Source organism: Salmo salar, chromosome ssa01 (genome assembly GCF_905237065.1).
Source record: "Salmo salar chromosome ssa01, Ssal_v3.1, whole genome shotgun sequence".
In the NCBI taxonomy this organism is placed as follows: domain Eukaryota; kingdom Metazoa; phylum Chordata; class Actinopteri; order Salmoniformes; family Salmonidae; genus Salmo; species Salmo salar.
In genome coordinates this window covers 80,072,677-80,094,480 of record NC_059442.1, presented here as the reverse complement: position 1 = coordinate 80,094,480, position 21,804 = coordinate 80,072,677, and the positions used below count along the sequence as shown (strand labels likewise).

General features: G+C 41.2%; 2 long non-coding RNA genes across 5 annotated transcripts; one reads left to right on the top strand and one right to left on the bottom strand.

Annotated features, from left to right (window-relative positions):
- Positions 1 to 3,921: 3,921 nt before the first annotated feature.
- Positions 3,922 to 20,118, bottom strand: LOC123744286 (uncharacterized). Of its 2 annotated transcripts, none has more exons than XR_006770871.1 (3): positions 19,831 to 20,118; positions 10,320 to 10,517; positions 3,922 to 4,804 (listed from the first exon to the last, which is right to left on the bottom strand). It is a non-coding gene; the product is annotated as an uncharacterized lncRNA (long non-coding RNA). The 2 variants fall into 2 exon arrangements; XR_006770870.1 differs by lacking the exon at positions 19,831 to 20,118 and adding an exon at positions 10,622 to 10,890.
- On the top strand, positions 10,908 to 14,559 carry LOC106613512 (uncharacterized). 3 transcript variants are annotated; one of them, XR_001330496.2, is made up of 5 exons: positions 10,908 to 11,164; positions 11,332 to 11,434; positions 12,015 to 12,095; positions 12,900 to 13,044; positions 13,276 to 14,559. It is a non-coding gene; the product is annotated as an uncharacterized lncRNA (long non-coding RNA). The 3 variants fall into 3 exon arrangements; XR_006770868.1 differs by having other exon boundaries at positions 10,913 to 11,169; XR_001330495.2 differs by lacking the exon at positions 10,908 to 11,164 and having other exon boundaries at positions 11,171 to 11,434.
- Positions 20,119 to 21,804: the final 1,686 nt, after the last annotated feature.

Here is a 21,804-nt window from a genome sequence, read left to right as displayed (position 1 = left end):
AATTATTGGCTTTGGATAGAAAACACCCTAAAGTTTCTAAAACTGTTTGAATGGTGTCTGTGAGTATAACAGAACTCATATGGCAGGCAAAAACCTGAGAAGATTTCATGCAGGAAGTGGCCTGTCTGACAAGGTGTCGTTCTTCTTGTCTCTGTTTATTGAAGAGTGAGGATCTTAGCTGTCCCGTGACACTTCCTACGGTTGCCATAGGTTCTCAGAAGGCGGCAAAACGCTGAATCGTGGCTTTGCAGGCTCTGGCTGAAACAAAGTAGCGCGTTTGGGTAGTGGCTGGTTACAGTACTGTGAGACTCAGGCTCGTGCCCGCGTCGACCGAAAGCTTTGTTTTCTTTCCTCTGTTTAGCTAAATGGACATTCCCGGTCGGAATATTATCGCTTTTTTTACGAGAAAAATGGCATAAAAATGGATTTTAAACAGCGGTTGACATGCTTCGAAGTACGGTAATGGAATATTTCGATTTTTTTTTTGTCACGAATTGCGCCATGCGCACGACCCTGATTTACCATTTCGGATAGTGTCTGGGACGCACGAACAAAACGCCGCTATTCGGATATAACGATGGATTATTTTGGACCAAACCAACATTTGTTATTGAAGTAGCAGTCCTGGGAGTGCATTCTGACGAAGACAACAAAAGGTAATCAAACTTTTATAATAGTAAATCTGAAATTGGTGAGTGCTAAACTTGCCGGGTGTCTAAATAGCTAGCCCGTGATGGCTGGGCTATGTACTCAGAATATTGCAAAATGTGCTTTCACCAAAAAGCTATTTTAAAATCGGACATATTGAGTGCATAGAGGAGTTCTGTATCTATAATTCTTAAAATAATTGTTATGCTTTTTGTGAACGTTTATCGTGAGTAATTTAGTAAATTGTTAGTGAATTCGCCGGAAGTTTGCGGGGGGTATGCTAGTTCTGAACGTCACATGCTATTGTAAAAAGATGGTTTTTGATATAAATATGAACTTGATTGAACAAAACATGCATGTATTGTATAACACAATGTCCTAGGGTTGTCATCTGATGAAGATCATCAAAGGTGAGTGCTGCATTTAGCTGTCTTCTGGGTTTTTGTGACATTATATGCTAGCTTGAAAAATGGGTGTCTGATTATTTCTGGCTTGGTACTCTGCTGACATAAACTAATGTTTTGCTTTCGTTGTAAAGCCTTTTTGAAATCGGACAGTGTGGTTAGATTAACGAGAGTCTTGTCTTTAACCTGTTAGGGCTAGGGGGCAGTATTTGCACGGCTGTATAAAAAAAATGTACCCGATTTAATCTGGTTACTAATCCTACCCAGTAACTAGAATATGCATATACTTATTATATATGGATAGAAAACACCCTAAAGTTTCTAAAACTGTTTGAATGGTGTCTGTGAGTATAACAGAACTCATTTGGCAGGCAAAACCCTGAGACATTTTCTGACAGGAAGTGGATACCTGATGTGTTGTATTACCTTTAAACCTATCCCATTGAAAAACACAGGGGCTGAGGAATATTTTGGCACTTCCTATTGCTTCCACTAGATGTCACCAGCCTTTACAAAGTGTTTTGAGTCTTCTGGAGGGAGATCTGACCGAACAAGAGCCATGGAACGATGATGGCCCATTAGACACCTGGCGCGCGAGTTCATGTTGGGTACCCTCGTTCCAATACGTTATAAAAGAGTATGCATTCGTCCACCTTGAATATTATTCATGTTCTGGTTAAAAAAGGCCCTAATGATTTATGCTATACAACGTTTGACATGTTTGAACGAACGTAAATATATTTTTTCCCCTCGTTCATGACGAGAAGTCCGGCTGGCTTAGATCATGTGCTAACAAGACGGAGATTTTTGGACATAAATGATGAGCTTTTTTGAACAAAACTACATTCGTTATGGACCTGTGATACCTGGAAGTGACATCTGATGAAGAGAATCAAAGGTAATGGATTATTTACATAGTATTTTCGATTTTAGATCTCCCCAACATGACGTCTAGTCTGTATCGCAACGCGTATTTTTCTGGGCGCAGTGCTCAGATTATTGCAAAGTGTGATTTCCCAGTAAGGTTATTTTTAAATCTGGCAAGTTGATTGCGTTCAAGAGATGTAAATCTATAATTCTTTAAATGACAATATAATATTTTACCAATGTTTTCTAATTTTAATTATTTAATTTGTGGTGTTGACTTGACTGCCGGTTATTGGAGGGAAACGATTTCCTCAACATCAATGCCATAGTAAAACGCTGTTTTTGGATATAAATATGAACTTGATAGAACTAAAAATGCATGCATTGTCTAACATAATGTCCTAGGAGTGTCATCTGATGGAGATTGTAAAAGGTTAGTGCATCATTTTAGCTGGTTTTATGGTTTTGGTGACCCTGTCTTTGAATTGACAAAACATTACACACAACTCTTGTAAATGTACTGTCCTAACATACTCTAAATTTATGCTTTCGCCGTAAAACCTTTTTGAAATCGTAAAACGTGGTTAGATTAAGGAGATGTTTATCTTTCAAAGGGTGTAAAATAGTTGTATGTTTGAAAAATTTGAATTTTGACATTTATTTGGATTCAAATTTGCCGCTCTTGAAATGCACCTGCTGTTGATGGAGTGCACCACGGGGGAGACGCTAGCGTCCCACCTAGCCCATAGAGGTTAAATAGCTGTAAAATAGTCATATGTTTGAGAAATTGAAGTAATAGCATTTCAAAGGTTTTGAAAATCGCGCCACAGGATTCAACTGGCTGTTACGTAGGTGGGACGAATTCGTCCCGCCTGCCCCAGAGAGGTTAACAACTTTGACAAGGGTTGTGATCCCTTGTGTATGCGATGGGTGTCTGCTCAATAGGCTCTAATTACTTACCCATGAATGTATACTGTTCAAAATATATCTCCAGTCAATGTTGTTGCTATCACTTGCCCCCAAAATAAAGTGTACAATCTGGGTTAACTTTGGTTGAGTTTACGAAAACAGATCAGTAGGTCAGCCTCACTGACAGTGATCTAATACGAGATGAGTAATAAGACACTATTTCAATGCATAGTACATGTAATGTTTGCCCAAGTACAATGTAATCACTAGTTGTTACACAGGATTTAGCTAGTTAAAATGAAGTGTACCTTGAGGAGTACTTACTTGTAATTAAGTACATTACTCATCCTAACATCCTGGCCCTCATTGTAAAGCTTCTGGAAGTTTTACTTAATTTCTGTACCTTATTATGAAAGACAGAAGCTCCAGATAGCCCAGAATAAGCTGGTAGTATTGACGGTGAATCCACGTACTCACATAGGCAGGAGCTGCTTCAGGAACTCAACTGGCTGCCTGTTAAGGCTAGGATGTCCCAGATTAGACTGGGTTTGATTTACAGGAGTATTTATGGTTCTGCAACCAGATTCCCAGTGTTAGGGATGCACACAATCACAGCACCAGATCAAGTGTTTTTAATGTGTACTTATACATGTTCAGGAGTAATGCTGGGAAAGGTACTTTCTTGTATACTGGAGCCTCAGAGTGGAATGATCTGACTCTGCCCATAAAAACGACGTACTCTCTGGGCAACTTTAAAAACACATTTAAAAACATTTTAATGTCTTCTGTGCCTATATGAATGACCCCTATGATGTAACTGCAATGATGAGATAGATGTTCTTCTTTATTTTATTATCTCGTTGAAATACTGTGTTCAACCGTGTTCGATCTTGCCTAGCCATCTTGTTTCAAGAGGACCACAATGGAAATAAGTCTCAGACATTATTGTGTGTTATCCTCAATGATTTTACTCATGTGCATGTATGGCTTTTTCACGTTTTATGTGTGCTTGTTTTTTAAAATGGTGAAATTAATAAACTAAACTAAAACAAAAGATACAGCAACAACCATAACGAAGTCAGGTTAGGGACATCTTTATTACATGATAACATTGCCAAATTCTTCCTTTACATTAGTGCGAAAACATTTTGATAGTTTGCTTATTAAATATGGTTATCTGAGGTAACAACATATATTTTTCACACATCTACTATGGCACAAATCTCTCTGCAAACGGCCATAAAAGCATCAACTAAAAGAGAAAAACAAATCACGTGGTGCAGAAGTTCTTCCTTAAGAATCTGAGATAGCATTTCACAAAACAAATAAAACATTGGGGTAAACACACACTCTAAGATCAATGTCTATTTGCTGACACAAAAAAGCAGATTTCAGAAAAAAATGAAGGTGGATGATAGCTTCAGTTGGCAGATTTGTAGTTATTTAATACAATTTATATTTTAGGAAAGGGGTATTTTGTCCAGCTACCGGAGTAAGTCCTCCCTCCCCCCGGAGGACACTTACCCCAACAGAATTATGCCATATGGTTTCACAGTAGTGTCCCTATTTTTACCTTACCTGCACATACTGTAAACTCTCTTTTGTATTTTACCTTTTCCTTACACTCTACTATGTACAGTAAACTAAACAGAAGGCAATATTTTAAATCCCAGGAGGGTCAGAAGAAAGTATGAGGTGAAATAAATGCATGTAAATAAAACATTTGATTATATCTATCACCTTCCTTTATTGAATGTGCTTTGGATTCACATAGGATGGACACTTCACACATGTAGTGGGTATACTTTCCAAGCTACAGTATTTCCTTTATAACATTTTTAATGATATCACAAAACAACAAACGTAATGACATTAGTGTTCTTTAGATCGCCTCTGAGCATTCTCCACATTCGACATTCAAAATATTGTTCCAGTATTCGCTTTTGAACGTGCTAGAGTTTCAGCGGCAAAAAGATCTGTTGAGACAAAGCACATTCCTCGGGTGAATTTGGAGAGGGAGACCTGAATCTTCTCTGTTTGATTTACAACAGAGCGTGAGTTGTTAACCCCCACCAGTTCCCTCCCACCCCCCTCTGCGGGTGAAAGGGGGTCTGGTTGAAGTCATACATTGCAAACCTGATCTGATTTATTTGGATCCTCACAGGACAGTCATAACAATTTCCTGGTTGCTAAAATTCTAATAGTTCACCTACTTTCAGTTTATGTGACAAAACAGGCAATGTGTAGAGAATCATTGTACCATCTAAACCACTGTGAAATATATTTTCAATAGATGGGTTAGCTGACGAAAATGATGCACACGCTTCAATGGGGCTGTGATTCTGGATGTCCAGATAGCTACCAATAATGACAAGAAACTGCCATGTGGGGAATCGTAAGTGACTCGTTTCAGCTAGTTCATTTTGTTATTGATACCATGTCTTGTTTTGAGGAGTTGACTGATTTCATGTTAATGCTAATATGGCAAAATTTGCTAGGTTGCTAACCAACAACTGTGACAATGTTTTTGAGAGACAACAAGTGCTCATTTATTTATGTTTTCAATTAACACTGGAGACGAAATATAGTTTACATGTTGTCAACTATCTAAGCCAACCTTGTCTGTTTTGCCCCATAGTTGTGCACGCTGTAACGGTTTTGACTTGAGGTTGTTGTTTGTTAGCTTGTGCCTACCAGAGAAAATATAGATTTCTCCTTTTTGTTTGTGAGGGAATGAGTCTGGTCCGTCAAGTCTACACCAATACGAAGGACTCATGTAAAAGTCAGTATGGAAATACACTTTTCATAAACCCTTAAAAATATTGGAAATAACTTCAAAACAACTGTTATTTGATGTTGGTTTTATTGTCACAATAATCACACAATCAATATAAGTGTCACGTCCTGACCAGTAGAGGGTGTAGTTGGGTCAGGACGTGGCAGAAGGGAGTGTGTGTTTTTTATTGTTTCATTGATTTGTAGAGGGTTGTGGTTGATTGGGAGTCACACATAAGGAGCATGTTTTTCCTTTGGGTTTTGTGGGTAATTGTTTCTTGTTTAGTGTGTTTGCACCTGACAGGACTGTTGGCTGTCAGTTTCCTTGTTTTGTTTGTTATAGTGTTCTTTCTAATTAAATTGAAAGATGAATACTAACTCCGCTGCATTTTGGTCCATTCCTGAAGACAGCCCTTACAGAATTACCCACCAAACAAGGACCAAGCAGCGGAAGAGGAAGGAGCAGCGACAGGAGAGAAAAAGGGAGGAATGGACATGGGAGGACGTCCTGGATGGCAAGGGAGCCTACACCTGGGAAGAGATCCTGGCCGGAAGGGATCGCCTCCCATGGGAACAGGTGGAGGCACTCAGGAGAGTGGAGGCAGCTGGACAGAGGAACCATCGGGAACGTTACGCTGGAACACGGTTGGCTAGGAAACCCGAGAGGCAGCCCCAAGATTTTTTTGGGGGGGGGCACACGGGTAGCTTGGCCAGGCCAGGGAAGAGCCGTAAGCCAGCTACCCGTGACTACAGGGAGGTGCAATTAAGGCCGAGGGCGCCATGTTACGCTGTGGTACGCACCATCTCGCCGATACGGACGCACAGCCCAGTTCGCCCAGTACCAGCGCCCCGCAGGTGCCAGGGCAAAGGGAGCATCGAGCCGGAAGGGGTGATGCCAACCCTACAATCAAGACCGCCAGCGCGCCATTTCGGTCCGGTGTTTCCCGCCAGACGCACTAGCATGGAGGTGCGTGTCTCCGGGCTGGCACGTCCTATACCAGCCCCGCGCATCAGGAGTCTAGTGTGTCAACCCAGCCTCGCCAGTCAACAGTCGCCAGAGCTGCCCGCCAGTCAACAGTCGCCAGAGCTGCCCGCCAGTCAACAGTCGCCAGAGCTGCCCGCCAGTCAACAGTCGCCAGAGCTGCCGGCCAGTCAACAGTCGCCAGAGCTGCCCGCCAGTCAACAGTCGCCAGAGCTGCCCGCCAGTCAACAGTCGCCAGAGCTGCCTCGCCAGTCAACAGTCGCCAGAGCTGCCCGCCAGTCAACAGTCGCCAGAGCTGCCCGCCAGTCAACAGTCGCCAGAGCTGCCCGCCAGTCAACAGTCGCCAGAGCTGCCCGCCAGTCAACAGTCGCCAGAGCTGCCCGCCAGTCAACAGTCGCCAGAGCTGCCCGCCAGTCAACAGTCGTCAGAGCTGCCCGCCAGTCAACAGTCGCCAGAGAGGTCAGACTGCGCTGAACTGCCGGAGAGACCAGACTGCGCTGAACTGCCAGAGTGGCCAGACTGCGCTGAACTGCCAGAGTGGCCAGACTGCGCTGAACTGCCAGAGTGGCCAGACTGCGCTGAACTGCCAGAGTGGCCAGACTGCCCTGAACTGCCAGAGTGGCCAGACTGCCCGGTTCTGCCAGAGGTGCCCGCCTGCCCGGATCTGCCAGGGTGCCCTGCCTGCCCTCCGGCCCAGCCCGAGTGGCCCTCCTGCCCTCCGGCCCAGCCCGAGTGGCCCTCTTGCCCTCCGGCCCAGCCCGAGGGGCCCTCCTGCCCTCCGGCCCAGCCCGAGGGGCCCTCCTGCCCAGCCCGAGTGGTCTGTCTGCCAGGGTCAGCCCAAGTGGCCCGTCTACCCGGCGCAGCTATCGGCGCCACCAAAGTGGGCGACGCCGAAGGTGGAGCGAGGTCCACGTCCTGCACCTGAGCCACCTCCAGGATAGGTGGGTTGGGGAGGGAGGGTGTAGCACAGTGCCGTCAGTGACGGCAGCCACCCTCCCTTCCCTCCCTTATTGTTTAGGGGTTATTTTTTGTTGGAGTATTGGGGATTTTCTTGTGTGTTCTTTTTTTAGGTGCATCCCGGGGTCTGCACCTTGAGGGGGGGTACTGTCACGTCCTGACCAGTAGAGGGTGTAGTTGGGTCAGGACGTGGCAGAAGGGAGTGTGTGTTTTTTATTGTTTCATTGATTTTGGCCGTGTGACTTCCAATAAAGCACAGCTGTAGAGGGTTGTGGTTGATTGGGAGTCACACATAAGGAGCATGTTTTTCCTTTGGGTTTTGTGGGTAATTGTTTCTTGTTTAGTGTGTTTGCACCTGACAGGACTGTTGGCTGTCAGTTTCCTTGTTTTGTTTGTTATAGTGTTCTTTCTAATTAAATTGAAAGATGAATACTAACTCCGCTGCATTTTGGTCCATTCCTGAAGACAGCCCTTACAATAAGTCACAAATAATAACAACCTTGGTTCAATGGTAAATGTCCGTACCTCGGGCATAGAAAAAGTCAAGCCCAGTATATAAGTGACCTGAGTCACGCAATCGTCCTACAATAAAGTGGTGCGTAAGTGCTGCGTCAGATTGAAATTAACTCCTGTTCCACACACAATAAAGATGATCAGAAATCTCAGTCGTCTTCAACTACAAATGAACAAATAAACCAACACGGTATAAATCGCACCAAAACAAATTAAATTCCATATGCAAAAAAGTTGTAATCAGTCAGACAATCCAATCTGCCAGCGTGAAAGGCCACGGTGAACAGCAAAGACTAACGTAGATCAGTAGTCCGACATTCAGAGGCACAGCGAGGGATTTTGGGCCCCATGAAAAGATATCACATTGGGCCCCACTACAACAGGCCACACCAACCCTGCACAATTGCTGTAACCACACACCTCCAGAACCCAATCGACCCATTCAAAGCTTTAAATAACTCTACCTTTGCAGACTTGCAACTCTCTTGTAGTCCAATATTTACTGTACGATACTTACTGATAGTGAGCTGTGAAAATATAACACTGTGCAGACATGCATGCAACATTCTGCATACAGCAGAATTCACTATTTGATGCAAGACTGATACCCTCTATAAGATTTTACAGTCTAAATGTAATTTTAATGGTACAATTGTTGAATGGAAAATGATCTTAACATTAATGAATAACTTAAAATAAATATAACTTAAATATACATTAACCTCTTCAATTAAAATAAATTAACATTATCATCTATAGCATATAACAAACAAAATAATAAAAAGAAGCAGATTTTTTTAACTAAGTATACATACCAACTAGAAAATAAGCAGCTGTAAAAGTGGAAATGGAAAACAAAATGGAAATGAAAAGGCCTGATGGTGGCGCTAGAGGAAAGGTCAAGTGGTCACCAAATCAATAGGTTTCTTCCACTTGGGGTCTTGATTGCGCACAACAAATTTTATGGCAATCCAGCCATTACTTTGAGATATATCTTGTTCTCATTCTGTTCTCAGCCTGTGGTTATCATGTGTGTAGTGATCCAATATCCATAGCCATGCCATTTAACAGTTATCACTGGCCCGTGCACAGCCTTACTCACCAAGAGCCCAGCGCCGAGCCTTCTTGTTAGCAAAGTCACTGATCAAGTCTTTGAAGTCCAGCTTTCTAGCTAACTGACTTTCAATGGACAGCATGGCAAGACTGCAAAGCCTGTCCTGGAACATAGTGGACCTCAAATAGTTTTTTTTAATCCGTTTTAGCTTACTGAAAGCTCTCTCGCCACCAGCAACAGTCACAGGCAGTGTGCAAAATATACGTAAAGCAATGCACACTTCTCCAAAAATGCTTTGCATCTGCATCTTACAAATTGCATTCAGGAGACCAAGAGGGGACAAGTTACGGGGGATAGTGGCAGCATATACAGTGTTCAGGTGTCTTACTTAATTTTGAAACTCAGGTGTAAGATTTCTGGAATACTTCATGATCAGTGGTTGGGACACAGAAGGGACTTTATCCTCACTAATCTGCCCAACTTTCAGAACAGCAGAACATTATTCTACAATTTTTGCAGTGGTCTGGAACCCAGTGTCCATGTCACTTATGATGTTGTCCATAGCAGTAAAAAACACTGTGTTCTGAAACATCGTTGCTGCACTGTCCTGAGCTGTCTCCTCTTGAGAGGTCTCATCATGGAATCTCTTCCTTTTCCTCATGGCAGCTGTGTTCATTGCTAAATTGAGATGCAACATCCATTTGCGTAGCAATCAGTGTTGCCTCAGACAGGAGAGACTCCCATCCATCTCTAAGAGTCTGCATCTCTTCCTTTAAGGCTCTGATATTGGTTGCCTTTGTGTCAAGTGAGATTTTTCCTGACTGGAGAATCACATTCCAGATCTCAATGCATTGCAGTACCAGCAACTATGCCAACTGACATGTCATTCAACACAATGCTGCTCACCTCCTTCTACAGTTAGGAGTAGGGCTGGTTCAGGGGTATGGGGATGGCTACACAGGGCTGCTGAGCCTGACACTGCATCTGTTGGGCCTGGCACCAGGCAGGGGCAGCAACAACTAATTTAGTATGAATAGCTTGCTAAAAGTTTGCCTGCATTTATTAAATGTTGGCTAAAAGAGGAGCGAAATGTACACTCAGAATGTTCTGTGAAGATATTAAGTAACTAATGTTAGGAGAGCAAAAGTTGCCTATTTCACTATGGATTAAGCTAACAGGTTAATTTCCACCACTCAAGGACTACACCCACCTTCCTTTGTGAAAAATTGGGTGACATACAGTCGCCCTTTCTTTTCTCTCTCCTGTCCTTCTTTTCTTTCTTTTAGTTTTTGGAAGCCAGATTTTTCTTTAGGAAGCTGCGACATGATGCTCCGGCACTTCTCACTCGCAATTCACTGCTAGGGGGGGTTGGGCAATACAGAGGCTCTCTGCATGTTTACTTTTTGTCCTAAACAGGAAAAGATAAAGAACCGTTAGATGTATTAGTACATTGTAAATCAATTATTATAATAATGATGATAGGTTAATGATTTAATATTGAAAAAAATGTACCTAATGTTCTAATAATTTCTTATTAGGCCGTTAGAATCGTCCTAACTTTTCCCCCCCATATGGCGCCCCTGCCAACAATATACATAAGTAGATCCGATACTGGTTGATCCTGCGACACGGCTACAGTACACACTTTTAAATACACCAAAACAAACTGGGTATCAACGAGCTTTCAAGCTGAGGTTTGAACAATTACTCTCTCGCGACACTGTCACAACCCACTTCTGCGCAGCTGATGCTGGCTATTTAATAGGGAATTAAAGGGGAAGCGCCCCATCGGCAGGAGAAACACTGAGACGGTTCAGACAAATTCAATGCTGTCACAACGCGTCGGTTTTGTTGCGAAACAACCAACCTGCCTAAAACAAAAGATAATTTAGCTTACCAGTCTCAACGTCACTGTTGACGTTGAGACTGGTGTTTTGCAGGTACTATTTAATGAAGCTGCAGTTGAGTACTTGTGAGGTGTTTGCGCAACGCATAGGGTGTTTGCGTTTCACCCCAACGACCAGGGTTCCCGTTCCTGTCTCTCCGTTCACTACAGTATTGTAACTCTGCACTATTACATAATGATAGATAAGTGCTATTTGCGTAGGAAAATATAATGCTCCATTGTTTATACTTTTGTTGCTGACCCGGTTTATGAGGGCCTGCAGAAGTTAATGTATGTGACTATAATAACATTATACTACTGTAATTACTTCATATAGGATGTGTAACCATCCCTGGAAAACAAAATGCTCAATACGGAAAGGATCAATGTTAAGTCAGTTCACATAATGGACTAAATGAACGGATGGGATTCATCTTCCGGTAAGTCAGCCCATTTTAGATAATGAGAACCCACTAAATTCATGTAAATTGCACACCCTGACCCTATTCAATATATTGATAATTGTGCAATTACTATAGCTACCCACTGTTCATCATTCAGTGTGCAAAATAGAGGGACTATGCACCCGATTGCATTATATAGTATCCCGAATGAGTGACTGGCAAAGTGCCAATCTATACGCCTCCATACCCCCACTGTCCTCTTTTATGCTTACTCACTAGGCCTGTTGAGTGATGCACACTTCTTTTTAACCTGACCAATTAACAATGGGGAAGTCTCTAAGCACGTTGTAGACGCATGAGCACGAACTGTATTACATGAGAGGGGTATTCTGCAATTTTGTGTGCCAACATTAGCATGTTAGTGTTGCAGCTGTGCTGGAACTACGTTTGTTTTGTTAGGCATGTCAATGATCTTTGAGACATTTTAAAACTAAGGCATAGGGCCTTCACTAAGCTACAGTATATGAAGTCATCTCAAGCAGTAAACCTGAATGCATGCATATTTCTGTCTATAGTTCTATAGAAACATTCCTATTGGTTTACATTTCATTACCAGCTTCTCCCAAGGCCTATGACTCAAATTGACATGAAGCAGGATGGATTGGCTGGTAGTTCACAAATAAAGAAGCTCAGAAAGGTAAGAAATAAATTAGCCTAGATCCAGATCACTTTTTAAGCTTATAACCCGAGTCATTCCAAATATTAGCAAAAACACCGGTCTCCGGTTCAAAGAAGTGTAATTATGCGTGCACGCATTTTGCCGTTCTCTTCCGGTGGAAATGTACAGTATCTCCATGACCTTGCACTAAATTATTGATCCCTCCGTTGTCAAAACGCAAGTCTGTATGTGTAATCAGTAAGAACAAACAATAAGTTAACCCTTGTGCACATTCAGCTAACACAAGCTCACACCTGTTAGTCTGGCTGATACCAAACTCAAAGTCCACCTGACTTCAGAATCTGGAGAGACTGTTTGATGTTGTCAGAACGATGCGGCGATAATGAAGGGAGTTGTGCTTTTACTGCTTTGTTCTCCTCTGTGTCTTTCTCAATCAAACACCCACATGTACAGCCACACACAGTCCCGAGCGCTGCCCCCTTCCATTACAACTGTTGGATTTGCACCAACAAAGACTCCTGTCCAGACCAGTGGGTCATAGCACTCCCTCACTGTATACCACATAGGTTGCGTCATCCGGGCTACACACCTGTATACATATTATGGTAGGCTGCTGAGGGGAGGACGGCTCACAATAATGGCTGGAATGGAGTCAATGGAATGGTATCAACCACATGTGTTTGATACCATTCCATTGACTCCATTCCAGCCATTATTATGAGCTGTCTCCTCCTCAGCAGCCTCCACTGGATGATAGTGTTTGTGTGTGTTCACTTAAACAATGACATACACGTATAACTCAAACGTTCATGTGTTTTAAAGGTGTGTATGTGTACAAAGGCTTTGAGAAGATTGAAGAAATGGAACGCCTTCAAATTTGGCGGACATCACAGAAATCGATTAAATTCGATTGATTTCTGCGACATTTTTGGTTATCGTTGAGTCCAAATTCAGCCATAAAAGAAAGGTACTTTATTCAATAGGATGATGTTGATATTGCAGTCTTCTTGATGTGTTAATCTTTCTTTTCCATGTAAATACATATATTTTTTTAACAATGGAGTAGATACAAGAATAGACACTAATACAGTACTGTATATGTGGTTTACCAAACTGTAAAGTACTTGAACACTTCACAGATCTGTCTGCTTTGTATTGCGTTTTGTGTCATGTCTTTTATTCAATTTTTATTTCACAGTACAACTGGGTCTTTGGGATGTTGGAGGTCAACAGAGGTAATAGATGACCCGATTTGAAAATGGTACCTTCAAGCTCACGCAGAGTACTGATCCCGATCATTAGAAAACAACATCAAAAGAGGATCAACCATCTACAGTGACTCGTGGAGAGCATATGTGCAGGCGCTGAATCCACTAGGTTATCAGCATCACACTGTGAACCACAGGCAGAACTTTGTTGATCCACATTCGAGCAGCCACACACAGCACATTGAACGCTCTTTGCAGATGATCAAAAAACAGGTCTGGAGACTAAAAGGGAATCAATCAGAGAAAATGTTGAAGAACCATTTGAAATGTATTGAATGGACTTACTGGTTGGGCAAAAAACACAGGGGAGGCATCTTCGGACAACTGATCAACAACATTAAGAAGAGATATAAAGTGTGACTGAATTTTTTGGAGGGAGAAAAGCACATATTGGGCCCATCTTCAAATACCGTTGGAGGTGTGGAGAAGTAGATCTGGAGATAATTTCACTTTTGTTCTGTTATTGATCTGTCATTGTATTTTGTGATCACAGTATTTTCATTTGCCATAGAAAATAAAAAAAGCTTAAAAAAATTAGATTTAAAAAAAAATATTGTTAACTTTACAAATTACAACATTAAGAAAGAGAAACTTCTGGAGTATCGCAAAATATGGTTTGGGTCCCTCAGTCCAGAGCTATTAAATTAAAATAAAAGAAGAAGGCAAGGGGAAAGCTTTGGTCTATAACACCAAAGATTTGGTAGATTAACCATGTTCTGTTAATTAGGCCAACATGGTGTTTTGAAATTTTCCAGTTTGAATGTTTTTTGCATCTCCTACATCATGAAGCCTAATATATTGAAAAACTCTCTGAAAAATCTGTTTTAATTCTTAAAGAAGTGTTTTTCTTTTTCAGTTTATACTTTTATGGCAGTTTGCTGTGAGACTTGTGCCTTAGTAGATCATTGAAAAATATTTGCTTCCGTCGTTTTATTTTTTTGTGAAATGCTACCTCAGATAACCATTCTTAAAGAAGAATGTCTGCACCACATGTTTCGTTGTTCTTTTTCAGTTGATACATTTATGGCAGTTTGCAGACACTTGTGCCTTCGTAGATTAGTAAAAAAAATATTTTTACAAAAATGTTAAATTGTGAAATGATACCTCGGATAACAATGTTTAAGTAAACTATTCAAATGTTTTTACATTACAAATGTCCTCTCAGGAAAACTATGGCAATGTTATCATGTAATAAAGCTGTTCCTAAGAGATTATCTTCCTCTTGCTGACTTTTTTATGGTTGTTGCTATATCTGTCTTTTACAATAGCGTACAGAAATTAAGTGAAACTTCCAGAAGCTTTAAAATGAGGGCCAGGATGTCAGGATGGGTAATGTACAGTATAAATACACACTAATTACAAGTAAGTATTCGTCAAGATATACTTAATTTTAACTAGCTAAATCCTGTGTAACACCTAGTAATTACATTGTACTTACGCAGATATTACATGTACTCTGTGGTGTACAAATTTGTTTAGTCTCCCACTTATATAGTGCTTCTAGAAGCTTTAATTCTGAGTTCCAGGTTGTTAGGATGGGTAATGTACTGTATAAATACACATTAATTACAGGTAACTACCCCTCATGAGACACTTCATTTTAACAAGCTAAATCCAGTGTAACAGCTAGTGATTACATTGTACTTAGGCAAATATTACATGTACTACGCTTTGAAATAATGTATTTTTCCACATCTGGGTTGACACCTATATTAGATCCCAGTCAGTGAGGCTGACCTACTGATCTGTTTTTACCAGCTTAACCAAGTTACCCCTGATGGTATACTTTATTTTGAGGGCAAGTGCTAGCAACAACACTGAGTGCACATTCAAGGGTAAGTAATTAGAGCCTATTGAGTATAGGCTATAATCTCTAAGACACCCATCACATCCATGAGGGATCACAACCTTTGTGACATTTGTTACTGTATGCAGCTGAGAAGAAGCGAAACACTAAGTTAGTGAATTTAGTGGAAACCTGCCCATGTGTAACAACCATGGTAACAATAATAATTTGTTACACTGCTGTAATTACAGTGCCTTCGGAAAGTATTCAGACCCCTTGACTTTTTCCACATTTTGTTATGTTACAGCCTCATTCTAAAATTGATGAAATAAAAAATGTCCCTCGTCAATCTACACACAATACTCCATAATGGCAATGTGAAAACAGCTTGTTAGAATTTTTTTAAATGTATTACAAACAAAAATACCTTATTTACATAAGTACTCAGACCCTGTGCTATGAGAATCGAATTTGAGCTCCGGTGCATTCTGTTTCCATTGATCATCCTTGAGATGTTGCTACAACTTCATTGGAATCTAGCTGTGGTTAATTCAATTCATTGGACATGATTTTGAAAGGCACACACCTGTTTATATAAGGTCCCACAGTTCACAGTGCATGTAAAAGCAAAAACCAAGCAGTGAGGTCGAAGGAATTGTCCACAGAGCTCCGAGACAGAATTGTGTCGAGGCACAGATCTGGGGAAGGGTACCAAAAAATGTCTGCAGCATTGAAGGTCAACCAAGAACACAGTGGCCTCCATTTTAAATGGAAGATGTTTGGAACCACCAAGACTCTTCCTGGAGCTGGCCATACTGAGCAATCAGGGGAGAAGGGCATTGGTGAGGGAGGTGACCAAGAACTAGAGGTCGACCGATTAATCGGAATGGCCGATTAATTAGGGCCGATTTCAAGTTTTCATAACAATCGGAAATCGGTATTTTTGGAGGCCGATTTGGCCGATTTATTTTTTACACCTTTATTTAACTAGGCAAGTCAATTAAGAACACATTCTTATTTTCAATGACGGCCTAGGAACGGTGGGTTAACTGCCTTGTTCAGGGGCAGAACGACAGATTTTTAACTTGTCAGCTCGGGGATTCAATCTTGCAGCCTTACGGTTAACTAGTCCAACGCTCTAACCACCTGCTTTACATTGCACTCAATGAGGAGCCTGCCTGTTACGCGAATGCAGTAAGAAGCCAAGGTAAGTTGCTAGCTAGCATTAAACTTATCTTAGAAAAAACAATCAATCAATCATAACAATCAATCAATCAAGTTAACTACACATGGTTGATGATATTACTAGTTTATCTAGCCTGTCCTGCGTTGCATATAATCGCTTAGGTACACGTTGCTCCAACGTGTACCTAACCATAAACATCAATGCCTTTCTTAAAATCAATACACAAGTAAAAATTTTTAAACCTGCATATTTAGTTAATATTGCCTGCTAACATGAATTTATTTTAACTAGGGAAAATGTGTCACTTCTCTTTCAACAGAGTCAGGGTATATGCAGCAGTTTGGGCCGCCTGGCTCATTGCGAACTGTGAAGACTATTTCTTCCTAACAAAGACAGCCAACTTCGCCAAACGGAGGATGATTTAACAAAAGCGCATTTGCGAAAAAAGCACACTCGTTGCACGAATGTACCTAACCATAAACATCAATGCCTTTCTTAAAATCAATACACAGAAGTATATATTTTTAAATCTGCATATTTAGCTAAAAGAAATCCAGGTCAGCAGGCAATATTAACCAGGTGAAATTGTGTCACTTCTCTTGCAATCATTGCACGCTGAGTCAGGGTATATGCAACAGTTTGGGCCACCTGGCTCGTCGCGAACTAATTTGCCAGAATTTTACGTAATTATGACATAACATTGAAGGTTGTGCAATGTAACAGGAATATTTAGACTTATGGATGCCACCCATTAGATAAAATACGGAACGGTTCCGTATTTCACTGAAAGAATAAACGTGATAGTTTCCGGATTCGACCATATTAATGACCTAAGGCTCGTATTTCTGTGTGTTATTATATTATAATTAAGTCTATGATTTGATAGAGTAGTCTGACTGAGCGATGGTAGGCACCAGCAGGCTCGTAAGCATTCATTCAAACAGCACTTTCATTTTGCCAGCAGCTCTTCGCAATGCTTCAAGCATTGCGCTGTTTATGACTTCAAGCCTATCAACTCCCGAGATTAGGCTGGTGTAACCCATGTGAAATGGCTAGTTAGTTAGCGGGGTGTGCGCTAATCGCGTTTCAAACTTCAAACGTCACTTGCTCTGCATGGGTAACGCTGCTTCGAGGGTGGCTGTTGACGATGTGTTCCTGGTTCGAGCCCAGGTAGCAGCGAGGAGAGGGACGGAAGCTATACTGTTACACTGGCAAGACTAAAGTGCCTATAAGAACATCCAATAGTCAAAGGTATATGAAATACAAATTATATAGAGTGAAATAGTCCTATAATTCCTATAATAACTACAACCTAAAACTTCTTCCATGGGAATATTGAAGACTTATGTTAACAGGAACCTCCAGCTTTCATATGTTCTCATGTTCTGAGCAAGGAACTTAAACGTTAGCTTTCTTACATGGCACATATTGCACTTTTACTTTCTTCTCCAACATTTTGTTTTTGCATTATTTAAACCAAATTGAACATGTTTCATTATATATTTGAGGCTAAATTGATTTTATTGATGTATTATATTAACTTAAAATAAGTGTTCCTTTGGTATTGTTGTAATTGTCATGATTACAAATAAATAAATAAACAATCAGCCGATTAATCGGCATCGGCATTTTTGGTCCTCCAATAATCGGTATCGGCGTTGAAAAATCATAATCGGTCGACCTCTACCAAGAACCCGCATTGGTCACACTGACAGAGCTCCGGAGTTCATCTGTGGAGATGGGAAACTTTCCAGAAGGACAACCATTGCTGCAGCACTCCACCAATCAGGCAGAGTGGCCAGACGGAAGCCCCTCCTCAGTAAAAGGCACCTGTCATCCTGCTTGGAGTTTGCCAAAAGGCACCTAAAGGACTTTCAGACCATGACAAATAAGATTCTCTGGTCTGATGAAACCAAGACTGTCCTGAATGCCAAGCGTCTCTTCTGCATAATGTCAAGAGTCATGCTGTGGTGATGTTTTTCAGCAGCAGGGACTGGGAGACTAGTCAGGATGAGGGAAAGATGAACGGAACAAAGTACAGAGAGATCCTTGATGAAAACCTCCTCCAGAGCACTCAGGACCTCAGCCCTATGTGAAGGTTCACCTTCCAACAGTTCAATGACCCTAAGCACACAGCCAAGACAATGCAGGAGTGGCTTCGGGACAAGTCTCTGAATGTCCTTGAGTGGCCCAGCCAGAGCCCGGACTTGAACAGGATCAAATATCTCCGGAGAGACCTAAAAAAAAACTTTGCAGTGATGTTCCCCATCCAACCTGACAAAGCTTGACAGGATCTGCAGAGAAGAATGGAAGAAACTCCCCAAATACAGGTGTACTAAGCTTGTAATGTCATACCCAAGAAGACTTGAGTCTGTAATCGCTGCCAAAGGTGCTTCAACAAAGTACTGTGTAAAGGGTCTGAATATTCATGTAAATATGATATTTCAGTTGTTAAAAAAAAAAAAACATTTGCAAAAAAATTTAAAATGATGTGTGTAGATTGATGAGGAAAAAAAACGATTTAACCCATTTTAGAATAAGGCTGTAACGTAAGGAAATGTGGAAAAGTCAAGGCGTCGGAATACTTTTCCCGAATGCACTGTAGATACCGCAATTACTACCAGTTGCATGTTGTTATTACACTGTAACTAGGAGTTGTTACAGTTAACTATAATATTTGTTAGTGTAATTAGATGTGTAATTACACTGTAATAAGGACCCTTTAAAATGAAGTGTTACAGGACATTTTTATGGCTCCTTTCACATCTCCTCTTGAGAGTCATTAACTTCGTTGCATCCAAGCGGTATTGTCTGTGAGAGAACAACGAAAACGCTATTAGACATTAATGGGCAATCGTTGTGTACTGTCTGTATTCCTACTGTAGCAGCATGGTGTAGAATTTGAGGCATCTCACAGACACACGTTAGCTAGCTACCTACAACACACAAGTATAGTTACTCCAATACTAATATGAGTCATAAACCCAAAGTCGTTCCTTTACTCTCCGCCATTATCATCAAAACATTTATCCTGTTTTGCTCCTAATAAGAGGCACTGAGTCTAGCTAGGCTAGCTAGCTAACTACAGTAGCTATAATGCTAGACTACAGTACATTTTAGGTATAGCAAACAAATGAAATCAAAGTGTATTTGCCACGTGCGCCGAATACAACAGGTGTAGTAGACCTTACAATTAAATGCTTACTTACAGGCTCTAACCAATAGTGCGAAAAAAAATGTATGTGTGTGTCTCTGTGTGTGTGTGTGTGTCTGTGTGTGTAGGTAAGTAAAGAAATAAAACAACATTAAAAAGACATTTGAAAATAACAGTAGCAAGGCTATATACTGGACCAGTTAGCTAGTTAGCTAAACTGGGCAAGCTTGGCTTGTACTGTTTTTAGCAAGCCCCGTTATGGGTGAATAGATCACCAAATTGTAATGTACTGACAACACTGCCTTGTGTAAAAAGTGAGGTTATATTGCTAGCTAGCTACCAACAGCAAAACAACTTACTTGTTTGTCATTTGCCTTCCTTTGACCTGGTCCACCTGGTCTAGGCTGCCGCCGCAGCTTGCTGGTTTCACTATTATTTTTATTGCTGTTTCAACTCCTCTTCAGTGCATTCTGACTCAAATAAACAGGGCTGTATGTTCCTATGTAAATTAACATCCCCCCAAAATTTGGCTTCCAGCTCTTCTTGGAAAGCGGAATCATCAGAAGCAGCCATTGTAGTGAATAATTTAGCAATCTCGGATATACAGTGCATAGTAGCATAGCTCCTGTGAACCTGTAAAGCAGTACCTTCCCCGTTTTGAAAAGCCTGTCTTTGAGGGTGGGAACAAGGAAGTAGGGCTCCCATTATGCTGTAGTCTTTACAAAGCCAGGGATAATGAGTCAACCTAGATATCCTGCAATATCATGGCAGATAGGAACATCGTTGAGACAAGTCCAATGGCTCTATTGAACAATGGCAACCATATCTACTCGCTGCTAGCGTGATCGTGCAATCGGCGAAACAAAAAAGGCCACAATAATTGCTACTAAAAATGAACTACTATTCATTTTTAGATCAGACAGCAGGCTCAATCAACCAATGACGTAATTGGTTGAACTCTCCCGGAGCAAAACATTAATAAATACAACTATAGTGCATAATTAGGTTTGAAACGCTATATCATCAATCATAATTATGTAGGGAGACTGGAAAAATACCCCCAATAGTGTAGTAGTGAAGGTTTATTGGGAATGTTGTAAAGTATTTTGAAAGGACCCGCACCTCAGAATATGTTATAGATTACTTCTTATTGTCTTATTATATCTGCAGACTATAGTGGCAAAACTGCTCATCAACTATGATCCTGCCCAGCAATACTGTCTTAACATTTGCATATGTGCTGGTCTTTCTGCTGCCTTGGTGCCAGATGTAAGCCATAGTGTGCATTTGTGCTAAGCACAAAAACATTAAATCAAGCCTGATTAATGGTGTAAACATGCTGGAATCAACTCACAGGGCACATTCTGTTTGCACATAATTATATTCAAATGAGTGTTTAGTCTAATGGGCATTTCCACAAAATGAGTTCCTTTTGCATACCTTTGATATTTTAAGCAGAAATTGTGCACAAATATTGCATTTTAAAAGCTTGTTATATTAAATAAAGTTCCCTTTAATATAGACCACATGGGAATAAAGATTTGCTAAAGTACCAACATTCAACATGTTGACATGTCCCTCTGTGCAGCCACTGTGACTTCTAGGAAGCTTTAACCCACTTAACCCCAACATTTATCAAAGTTTTCACAATCATTGTAAAGCCCTAGTTATTTTGTTGCTTTGAGAAAGTCATTTCTGAACATTAGTATTTATTACGTGTGATTTGTGATTCATTTTAAGTAAAAAAAACTACCTGTCCCTCATTTTAAGGTCCACCCTGTTACGTGAACCGAACTCTTGTTTCAATATGGTGAAACTTGTCACGCCTACTCCTGGGCTCGACGTCGCCTTCTTAACCAGCGGTCCTGGCAACCCACATTACGCACACCTAGTGTAACCGATGTGAAATGGCTAGTTAGTTAGCGGTGGTGCGCGCTAATAGCGTTTCAATCAGTGACGTCACTCGCTCTGAGACTTGAAGTAGGGTTTCCCCTTGTGTTGCAAGGGCCACGGCTTTTGTGGCGCGATGGGTAACGATGCTTTGTGGGGTGTCAGTTGTTGATGTGTGCAAGGGTCCCTGGTTCGAGCCCAGGTTGGGGCGAAGAGAGGGACGGAACCTACACTGTTACACTGCAACCATCATTGCGCAAAGCTGCTCCCCATCGTTACGCACACCAAGACTTCATCCTCATCCAGATTACTTCCCCCCTATTTAGCCCTCTGTAGCCTCAGTCTTCAGGCAGTGTTAGTTTTGTTTACGTTCAGTACGCTAGTTCTGTTTGGATTATGTTCATGTTTCTTATTATTAAACTCACCTACTGCACCTGCTTCCT